The sequence below is a fragment of the Sinocyclocheilus anshuiensis genome, unplaced genomic scaffold (assembly GCF_001515605.1).
Source record: "Sinocyclocheilus anshuiensis isolate Anshui unplaced genomic scaffold, SAMN03320099.WGS_v1.1 scaffold593, whole genome shotgun sequence".
NCBI lineage: Eukaryota > Metazoa > Chordata > Actinopteri > Cypriniformes > Cyprinidae > Sinocyclocheilus > Sinocyclocheilus anshuiensis.
The window spans coordinates 52,406-64,096 of record NW_015540876.1 but is presented as its reverse complement, the minus strand read 5'-3'; the positions used below and the strand labels follow the sequence as shown (position 1 = coordinate 64,096).

The 11,691-nt window shown below is 35.0% G+C and overlaps 1 pseudogene; it reads left to right on the top strand.

The window, feature by feature from the left end:
- The window catches only part of LOC107688290 (cell adhesion molecule 2-like), a 512,567-nt pseudogene that overhangs the window by 467,349 nt on the left and 33,527 nt on the right, over nt 1-11,691 (top strand).

Sequence of the window (11,691 nt, the reverse complement as noted above, 5' to 3'; positions counted from 1 at the left end):
TTATTTTAAATGAATGAAAAAAATGATTACAATAAACAATAAATACAAATATTGAAATAAATAGACAATACATCTAACATTACAGTACTATGATGAGTAGGGGATATGGAATAATGTAATAGAAACAAAATATTCTACAAATAATGTTTTACACATTTTACACGTTCTCATTACACTGAAAAGAAATTGATGTAGGATTTACTTTAAAATAATTTTCACTTGTGAAATTGATAAGTAGCCTTTTTAAACAGAAAGATTGAAATCATATTTTGTAAATGTTTTATTTATTTATTTCGGTTTTACAGTGTTTAAATGTAGTCTTTATACATGAAAATATATAGCTACCTTTTAAATTTTAGAAAACGGGTCCCTATATTTGGGGGTCCGTGGCATCTTAAAGACTGAAAAAAAAAACTTGTCTCAGAGTATCCCATTTAGTCAAAGTATCCCAGCTTTAGTCCGAGATGGATAAATATCCCTCCCTTTCCGCTCTACAGAATGGGGACAGAATGTTTATCTGGCATATCCAGAACTGTCAGAAATTACTGGCATTTTTCTGAAGCATCGTAGTTCTGTTCAGCAGTCGGATTCAGGCTGTGGGATCGGGCTTAGGGCCCAAGAATAAGCAGCATAAGCTTCCAGATATTTGTGGAGTGAACAATGGTCATCTGACCATGTGCACAATTCAGAGTCTGTTCAATATGTATGTGTATGCCCAGCAAAGCCTTCGTTCCACTGAATACTTGTGATGCATTAGTTTCAGTAGAGAGAGCATCTACGCCTCAACTCATGTAGAGGTTTGAATTCTGAAGAGAGTTTGTGTGCAGGAGTGTGTGCATGTGGGTTTGTTCCAGGGGCGATTTTTGAGCAGTGCCTCCTCAAAAAAAAAAAAAAAAAAGTGAAAGTCATTTATTATTGTAAAGCCAAAATCATTTGGCTGTACAATAATAAAAAATAAACAAGTACAGTGAAATATGAGATTAAATAGCATGTAAACAACTAGTTTTTCTCAAGTAACACTGTCCAACAGTTACATCAGCGAATGAAAGTCTTGCTCGATTTGTTTAATGCTGTAAATTATTCAAGGCAGTGTTTCAGGCTCATTCAAACTGATCTTTTTAAAATACTGATTACTGATTCACAAGAGTCGTTTAAGCATTAAATGGAAGGTATGGGAATAAATTACTTTTTTAAATATACTAAAATAAACTTTTTTCTTTTTTTAAGTAATAGTTTAAATTTATATTTCACAATATTACTGTTATACAGTTTTACTGTAATTTTAATTAAAAAAATAAAATAAAATAAAATCCAGCATTGGTGATCATCAGAGACTTTTTTCCCAATGGAATTGGAATATAGAAGTGGAATTCATAGAAATAGACTACACTGGTCATGTTGTATGTGTTTGATTCACTAAAAAAGAACCAGTTCATAAGAGTCGTGTGTTTGTGAATCCTATTTTGTATGTTTTGATTCACTAAAAAGAACCGCTTCATAAGAGTCATTTGTTCATAAAATGGAATAAGGCATAGGAATAAATTGCATTCAAAATATAATAAATAGCAACTTTTTATTCTATTTTCCATTCAATTTTCTTTTTTTTTTTAGTTGTAGTTTAATAGATTAAATTATTAGTTAATGTATGTTTTTGACACAAAAAAAAATTATCATTATAGTCATTTGTTTGGGAATCAGACAACGCTGAAAGTAGTTCAGTAAAAGTTCAGTCTTGGGAGTTTAATAACCAATATTTAGTACAAATAGAGATTGTGAAGATTTTTTTCAACTCAGCGGTAGTCACATCTGAATCCAATCTAATTTGAAATAATAAACTTATTTTTTTTTGTTTTTTGTACTGCCATGGTGGTCCCATTATTTGAAATGCACTTCATTTGGGAAAGAGGACAGGAAGTCATTAAAAACAGCCTGTACCGCAAGTTCTTTTTTCATTCCACCATTGGCCTGCCGCTCTTCCTGTAATGAACCTCATTATGTTCAATTACCTCAGAGATGCTGCTGTCCAGAGGGAGCTGCACTCAGACCTCTGGGGAGCCACGTCTGAAAACACATGGTCAACACACAACATCAGATAGGCTGTTTTTGGCCTCGCTGAGGTGTGTAGGTGGGATGTTTGTTTGGATACCCGGAGTGTGCCTGCGTGGTTCCACTTTCCACTTCCTTTAAAGTTCCTTTAACATAGTAATTGGTGTATACAGCTCGATGTGGCTGAGAGCTTTAACCTGCTGTGATAGCTTAATGCAATATTAAGACAATCATGACTGCATTTGTTGATTTTTCTAGCTGAAAATAGTGACACTACTCAATTTTATTAAATAATGTAGCTTTTCCTGTAACACAGTTCATTTTTCATCCACATAAACACATCCAGTTAATTTTAGTGTATCTGTTTGTTTGGAGATTTCTTGTAAATTAAATAATTCACTGACTTGTTTGTGTCCTTGTTTGTTTATATGAAATAACCATATATATTATACAATATCCTGGTTATTTTTGGGTTAGCTGCATATTATCTCAAACAGTTACACAATTTAAAAGATATTTCCCTCTTAAATAACTTCAATGTACATCGTTTTATTAGTGGTGAGTTTTTTTTTAAAGACTTAAAAAACCACCTTGACTGTGGTTAAACTACTTTAAATGAGTATCTGGAAACTTCGGAAGCTACAGTTTAACGGACTATTCTCTAACACTGCTGTATTCAATTTAAAGTTTTCAGGTGATATGACAAGGCTAACGGCTTAGGCATTGACCAACTTTTTTATTAAGAGAGCTTTGAAAGGTCACACTGATGGCTGACCATGAGGGTGTGTTCTTTCTTTTCTCCTGAGAAAAAAGATCCATAAAGCTCATCGGTGAATATTCCGGGAGGTTGTTACAGAGCGTCAATGAGGCTCAAAATCTCTGAGTGAGTTTTATGGAAAGCAGAAGGTTAGAACTAGTGACCTTGTCTCCGTTGATTAAACTGTGCCGCCACATGGCAAATATCTTATGATCTGCCAGACTTTTTCCTGGTATAGTCATTATCATTAAACAAAGCATGGTAAAGATGCCTAGGGAATAATGGCCCGTTAGCCTTTGACCTTTGCATTAGCACTTTTATCTTTCCATTAGGCCTGTGTGATGATGGACATTAAAAGGTGTAATAACTTAAACCGTATCCTTAGGCCTCTTTTGCACAGAGGTCACAATCATAATAAGTCTGAACTTTACCTTTATTCATACTCGACTGGGTAAAGAACCTGCAAATGTCATAAATAGCGAGTTTGTAAATGAGTAGGTGAGCTCAAGCATGTGTGTTTCAAATCGATGAATGCTCATTCTGTACACTATTGACTGAAATTATGTTAGATTTGAATCCTGACTGATCCATATTCCATTTGCCCTCAGACTGAAAGCCATCGTAAAATAATTTTTTCCCTGCAGCAAAGAATTGATCTTCATTCTCAGCACAATATTTGAACATAATCATGGACTGAAATGTTCACTTTTTTCAAATTAATTTTTAGGTTAAAATTGCAATTTGTTGATGTTTCGGTGCATCCACGTCTTGTTTGTTGGTCAGTATTCATGGGTTAAAACTTGGGGTGGTTTGGAGAAGTCAGAGAATCTTGAGTATGGCACATGCTAATGAAGGTGTCATAATTAATGGTGCTCTGTTGATTGTTTGTTCCGGCAGCGCTGAGAGATAACCGGATTGAGCTGGTCCGAGCCACGTCGCAGGAGTTGACGATCAGCATCAGCGAGGTCACGCTGGCAGACGAGGGGATGTACACCTGCTCCCTCTTCACCATGCCTGTCAAAACAGCCAAGGCTTTCCTCACCGTCCTGGGTAAGACATCATTTAACACATGATGTGTGTGGGATTACATCCTAAATCAGCCAGCTGAAGCATTGAGTTATTAAGCCTTGATGCATTACTTTCCAAAATTTCACAAGCCAGTTTTGTTCACATTAGTTCTGAATTCAGTGTAGTATATCTGCCTTTTTAAATGCCACTTTTGCAGTTATAGGCCTACATTTTTATTGAAAATGTTTTACTCAGTGTCTTTAGAATTTAAAGAAAGATATTTATTTAAAGCAAAAAAGTTTCAATGAATGTTTATATGTATACACAGACACAAATCAAACTGCAATCACAAATCAATGCAAACTGATCAAACATGACAGTAAAGATATTTATATTTATAATGTTACAATTTTTTTCTATTTCAAATAAATGCTGTTCTGTTCATCAAAGAATCCTTTATATAAAAAGGGGGGAGGGGGAATAAATAAAATAAAATAAAAAAATAAATGTCACATCTTAAATGCTAATATTATAAAATGCTTCTTGATCATGAAATCAGCATATTGGAATAATTTCTGAAGGATCATGTGACACTGTAGAGTGGAGTAATGATGCTGAAAATTCAGCTTTGCCATCACAGGAATAAATTACTTTTTAAAATATATTACTAAGTAGAAATGAGTTATTTTAATTGTGATAATATTTTAGAATATTACTGTTTTTACTGCATTTCTGATCTTTTTTTTTTTTTCTTTTTTCAAAAAAAATTGTTTTATCCTATCAACACTTTTGAAAACTAGGATATGGATGGGTGCATTTATTGAAGGAGAGAAATATTGCTATATTGTTACTAAATGTGTGCAACCAGTCTGCACTGGGTTACAGCGAGACCTTTTGAAGGCAGCTACACTGAACCATTAACAAGTCTAAAGAAAAAGACCAAATTTGTCGTTTCCAGAAAGTAGATAGATAATTAGAATTTTACCTCAGTGGGGGCGTTGCAAATCTAACTTTGGCCTGGATCAGGATTTAATTAAATGGATTCACCCGGTCGCCTTCAACAAAGACACAGATGATCACAGAACAGTGTTGAGAAATGACACAGAAAGAAGTTTAATTAGTTTCCTCTATCAACTTTTACTATACTTTTGCCAATCAAAAGTCAAACAGACTTTCTATCAAGTCCCAAACATACCAGAGTTAATGTCAGCTGTGACAGCCCACAAACAGTGCTTAATGCCATATTTCTGCATTAATTAGGAGCCCAATTAGCTAGTCTCATTTTAATTAGTTGGCGTACACCATTAAAATCATTACAGTTGTACACTCTGTCAACAAGCCTGCATTGCATTAATGTTTTGCTCATTGTGAATACATGAATGGTTACAATTAATTTACATGTTGTAATTATTATCTTGGAAAAATAAGCAGTAATATACAGTACACAATGCTTATTTATTAATTAAACATGTTGCTACATATGTTGTTATGGATATTACGCATTTGTTTGTCACATATATAATGGATAATGTAATTTTTACAAGTACAACATTTTTCTGAAGCAACATTTTGAATCTTGATCCAGTAACATGTCGATCGATCTCTAAATTGCAGATACGGCAGACTAGCGCAGTCTGGCGTACTTTACTGGGACTGGACAGCGTCGCTGCATCTGAATCGACTCTTAAACTATCAAAAGTGTGCTGGACTGGACTAAATGTCGATTAGAACACTGTTCTCCGTCGTTTGATGAATTACAGCTGCCGCGATCAATTGGAAATGTGCACAAACATTGAAATACGACTCACCAAAGTAGTGCGAGTGCGAGTGAATTTCACCCTAAGTGGTTTTGTATAAAACATTTGTGTATCAAATACCAAGAAATGAATCAATCAGAAGCGACAGCTTGGCATCTTCAGGTTTTTCTTGATCTTGGGACAGTATTCAGAAACAGCACGTCATGCAGTGGAGGTTACAGGCCACGCTGCAGTAGAATGACTGATGTATTTACTCTGTTGCTTTTTAATGCATAGTACATTGTGGTTGTTTTTGCTTTGATTTATTTCTTAGGAATGTGATTAAGGCCTCTTACTCAGGGGAGCAATAAGGCCTGTGAACTGAACGCCAAACGTCTGATCTCATCTTCAATCAAAGCAAACCCAATATCTAATTTTCCTGACTAATGTTTCCTATTGATTTTTCTTTGTCTCAGCCCGCTACCTCAGAGAGGAAGCTCCTGACACAGTAATGTATTTGTGGACCACAGAATTTCCTGTGTGCTTGAAATATTTCATAAGATTGAAATGCTGATTGCTTCATTTGAGGTTCACCATCTTTGTGATGGTGGTAGGATACATTATGACCATTGCTTTGAATCAAGTCACATGAATCTTTTGTATGTTATAATTTGGGCTTTCATGTGTACTTAAACCATCAGCTCAATTTAAAAATGGATTGCTGTGGATTGTAGGCCATTGACAGACTGATTTTTAATGTTTTATCTTCATTTAAGCAAATGTTGATACACTACATTTCAAAAGTTTGGGGTCAGCAAGATGTAAAAATAATAATTTTAATAATACTTTTATTCAGCAAAGATGCATTAAATTGAGCAAATAATGACACTTTTACATAGATAGATAGATAGATAGATAGATAGATAAAATGGATTGCTGTGGATTGTAGGCCATTGACAGACTGATTTTTAATGTTTTATCTTCATTTAAGCAAATGTTGATACACTACATTTCAAAAGTTTGGGGTCAGCAAGATGTAAAAATAATAATTTTAATAATACTTTTATTCAGCAAAGATGCATTAAATTGAGCAAATAATGACACTTTTACATAGATAGATAGATAGATAGATAGATAGATAGATAGATGATAGATAGATTTGAAAAATATCAATTATAAAAACAACCCTAAACTTTTTAACAGTAGTGTATATGTGATTAATTACATTTTAATTTGATTAAATAACCAGCATATGTAATTAATTCAATTTTAAATCTAAAAATGTTTGACAGCCCTAGTTATAAACTCTATTTTATTGAAGATACTGTACTGTTTTTAAATTCTGCAATAATATGATCAAATAACCACTGAATAAAGGGTCTAAATTTAAATTAACCTCATTGAACGACAAAAAAAAACCCAGGCAAAATAAAAGAACTGGGGTAGCTCATAGAAGATGATAAATAAAATATCTCTAATCTTTTTCCATTAAATTCACGCTTACCTATTGTTCATATTTTGAACTCACCAAAGTGCTAAGCCATCTTTCTCTCTTTCTCTTTCTCTTTCTCTCTCTCTCTCTTTCTCTTTCTCTTTCTCCTCGATGTTTAGGTGTGCCTAAGAAACCAGAGATCAATGGACTCACCAAGCCTGTGATGGAGGGAGATCAAATCACTCTGACCTGTGTGACCTCTGGCAGCAAACCTGCGGCTGATGTCCGATGGTTCAAGAATGAGAAGGAGATCAAAGGTGAGGAAAGTTGATGGAATACGATTAAACTCACATTAACACTTATAAGCCAAATCACAAAGACATTTTACTGCAAGTAAGTGCATATTTTAAGCTCAGTATTGAAGAAAGCCTACTGTATGTTCAGTAAAATATGCAAGTAACCACTCATGTAGCATCTTCTCCACAAATCCATCAGCATATAAACAACATCCCCTCTCAGTCAGATGGGAAGAGAGGGGATAAAAACATGCAATGACAGCAAGCGAAGAATTCTCTAAGTAGAAACTCGCTCTGCCATGCGTACAATGCAGATGGCATTGAGTGCCTTTGCCGTGCATTTGCAGCACTTCTAAAAATACAGCGGTTCTAATTAGCAACGAGGCGACGTTTCCCGCGCTGACTGATTATTGTGTCTCCGGTGGACAGAACCTTGGGGAGAGGCCTTTACAGTGAAACCCCAGAGGATGAGGCATGGCTCAACGCTTTTTATGTCTTTGCAATGACTTTGATTAGCTTGTTTATCTGTACATTGCTGTATTTAGTATTAAGTGGCTATAAACTGTATTTAACCATATATTTAATGTACATTAATAATAACTCAGGGCAGCAACAACCCTAATAGGCGCATACACAGAATACGTTTTTCACTGCCTTGCTTTTCTTTTTCTATGTAACCATGCATTAGTTTATTTATTTTATATTTTTGTCAGTGTATTTTTGTTTTGTTTACTCACCCTATTGAATATTGTACTGGTTGCGCTTTTCTGTGCGATTACAGTACAATAAATGCGTACCAAAGCTTTCATGCTTCAAAAAGGACGTACAATCCATACGACTAAATTTGTGTGATGGACAGATTGAAATCTAAGTAAATATTCACAGATAATTTTCCCCTCCAGTGAGCTGTTAACTTTTGCGACCAAATCAAGACCGATTTTGTAATCCAGATCAACCAATTAATCTGACTCACAAGTCGTTCATGAATCAAACATCACTACTCTCTCAAGAACCCACTGTACCAAGAAAACTGTATGCTTTATACATACTTTATGGTTGTTTTTCAGTTATTTTGGAGCTTGAGGACCATGTTTTTATTCACTTGAAAAAGTCACCTTTTGTGCTCCACGCAAGAAAATTTTACATAGTTTGAAAAGTTTGGAAAAAAATTAGGAAATGTTTTTTTGGTGAATTATTCTTTTCATCTATTACCAAGAAAGAAAGAAATAAGAGGAGTACCTAAAGTCTGAGTGAAAAAGTTTAGCCTCTTATCAGTGTCTAGTCAAGGGTTCTTATAATTTTGACTTCGAACGGGGATCCTGATTAGGCTCCTTATCAGATATTACGTCTGCGGTCAGTCCCTCTGGTCATTTGATAAACAGACCGAATTTGTGGGTAGGGGAGGATTTTCAGAGCTTATTTCATTTCATTAAGGGATCAGTGATGTTTCAGATGAGAACGGCAGAAAAGTAAGCTGCTTTGTTTAAGATTCCTTTAAGAAACTGATACCTGATCTCCTTGCTTCGATTCTGACTCAGGCTCGCTGTAGTCACAGATAAATGATACAATCTTCGTATTCATTAACGATCTTGGTGTTTAGGTTAGATGTAGATCTATTCTTTAATTAACAGTGATGTTTTAAGGCAAGAAAATAATAGATTTGTATACAAGAAAACATGCATTTAGCCTTGATAGATGTGAAACATTTTGAACAAAACTGCAATAGTGGTCATTTCTTCACATCACTCCAAAATTCCGTTGTTTTCTTTTAATTAGCTGTGATTGTATTTGATTAATTCAGCAACATTCTTCTCCAGCCGTGAGGTCAGATATTAATATGACCATTAACACTGAAATTTTCGCTCTCTCTCTGACTCTGAGACCCCTGTGTTTTGTTGTTGTTTTGTTTTGTTTTTTTTGGTGTCTTTTATACGGTGGCCCAGTTTTGCACAACACAACGAAATTGCCACAACACGACGCATAGGACTAATTTCATTGCGTTGTGGTAATTTCGCTGTGTTATGGCTTGTTTCCGTTGTTTTGTGCTAATTTCATTGTGTTGTGCTAATTTCATTGTTTTGTGCTAATTTCGTTGTGTTGTGCTAATTTCGTTGTGTTGCAGCCAATGTTCCCTCTAATTTTTTTTCTTGCTGAGCAAAAATGTTCTCTATTGGGCGGACATTTCGGCCACCTGAGCAAAAACATTCTTTATATATAAAGAATACCAAAGTATACCAGACCTGTACAGCGCGCACACAAAAAAAGTGTGTAACTTTTAACTTTAATGTGCTATTTATATTTGATTTGACCCTTGATTGTAACTGAATGATGCACATTTTAGGTTACCTGAGAATTTTTTTTTTACAGTGCCGTGTTACTTGCCAAGAAATTTTATTTTAAAAAATCATTAAAAAAATTATCTCACACAGAATAGTTCAATTATTTATAATAATGTAATATGATATAATGTAATATAATATAGCAAATATGAAAAAATGAAATAGTTATTGCTCATGAATTCCCTTTTTGAGGTCAATTATTTAGGCTTATAATATAATAGAATAGAATATAAAAAAAACAAATATTTTCAATAAATATTTTCAAAAAACGTGAATATGTGAATTCTTTTACAGTTATCTAAAACATCCCCATGTAGTAGAGTTTGCACACTGTCTCAGAGTTTTGTTACTGTTTTGTGCCCATCATCCGCTATTTCTACCACTTAATCAAACCACTCTTCTTTAAAACATGATGACGTTTTATTTCACATGTCATTGCGTTTGCGTTAGCTCTTGTGTTGAGCTATTTCGTATTCGATTCTACAGCGACTGATTCGGCGCACATCATTCTTTCTCTTTCTATGAAACCTGTTAACCGCATTCACCGGTTCTAACTCTGAATAACTCCAACTCGAACACGCGCTGCTTAGAGGGAACATTGGTTGCAGCTTATTTCTGTTGTGTTGCAGCTTGTTTCTGTTGTGTTGTGCTAATTTCATTGTGTTGCTCTAATTTTGTTGTGTTGCAGCTTATTTCTGTTGTGTTGTGGTAATTTCATTGTGTCGCAGCTTGTTTCCATTGTGTTGTGCTAATTTCGTTGTGTTGTGTTGTGACTTGTTTCCATTGTGTTCTGGCTTGTTTCCATTGTGTTGTGCTATTTTCATTGTGTTGCGGCTTGTTTTAGTTGTGGAGATACGATGGAGGCCACCGTACTTTTGTAATGCAGGTGCAAATTATTATACGCAAGTCTGTAACAAAGACACATTTCATCCATCAAAAATGCTAGAACGGCATAACGCAATGTGAATTTTTGTGAGCAGGTGGTTTGAACGAGAAAGTAGCATGTGGTAAATATATTTAGATGCCACATGTAGCTTGTTGTGTGAACTCAGGAAGGGGTTTGCTAAGGTCTCTCCGACTCGCGTCAGTCCACAGTCTCATAAAGCCTGAAGTTTATGGGCTCTCAGTTGATTGCAAAGTGTCAGTCTTAGATATTTTCATCATGAATGTGTGTTGTGATGGATGGATCCAATAAGACAAGAACACATTTCAAGGATGCATTAAAAAGAGTGTACCCCAGAGGGTTGAAACACACAAATATAAAATCACAGGATGTTTATCATATAACATATAATTAGAACTTTCAATCAATTACTATTGTTGTTTTATTTTATATATATATATATATATACACAGTGGTGGCCAAAATTATTAGAACTAGTATTTTCAGCAGATAAACATGGTTTTACGTCAGTTATTTCTATTTTTGCTGTAGTGTGTCAGCAGTTTTTTTTTATTATTTATTGTCACTTGCCCATACTGTATATAACAAAATGACAACATATTAAAGCTCTACATAGAATAAAATACTGAAGAAGAAAAAAAAAACAAATAAAAAATAACAGTGAGAGATTTATTAATGTGAGAAACTCTATTTATATTGTCAGGTTGTCTTAGTTTCTTTGTCTTGGTTTCATGGCAGAGAGGTGTAAGTAAATGAAAGGATATTGCTTTTCGGCTCTGCTCACTCCAATTCTTCAGTCTGTTGTTTTCCTGTAGAGCTTCTCTCTGTCTGCTTTTGTGTTTGTGGCCTTCCTGGCGCTGTGTTTGTGAGTCGTGGCAGCTGTTGTCATCGCGGTTTTCAGCACTTCTCCACCGCTGTGTTAGGCTGAACTGCGATAAACGCATTTATTTTGGAAGCCTGGACTGGGAATAGCAGTTGCATTATTGTGGGTTCTCTGGGACTGTAGCAACGCTCAGCCTGGTATTAAATTTGTGCCGGTCTCCAGGATGCAAGACATCTCACACTTTCTCCCCCCGAGTATGCAGAGCCCAAGATGCTCTGCGTGTGTGTGTGTGTGTGTGTGTGTGTGTGTGTGTGTGTGTGTGTGTGTGTGTGTGTGAGAAATTGAGAGGT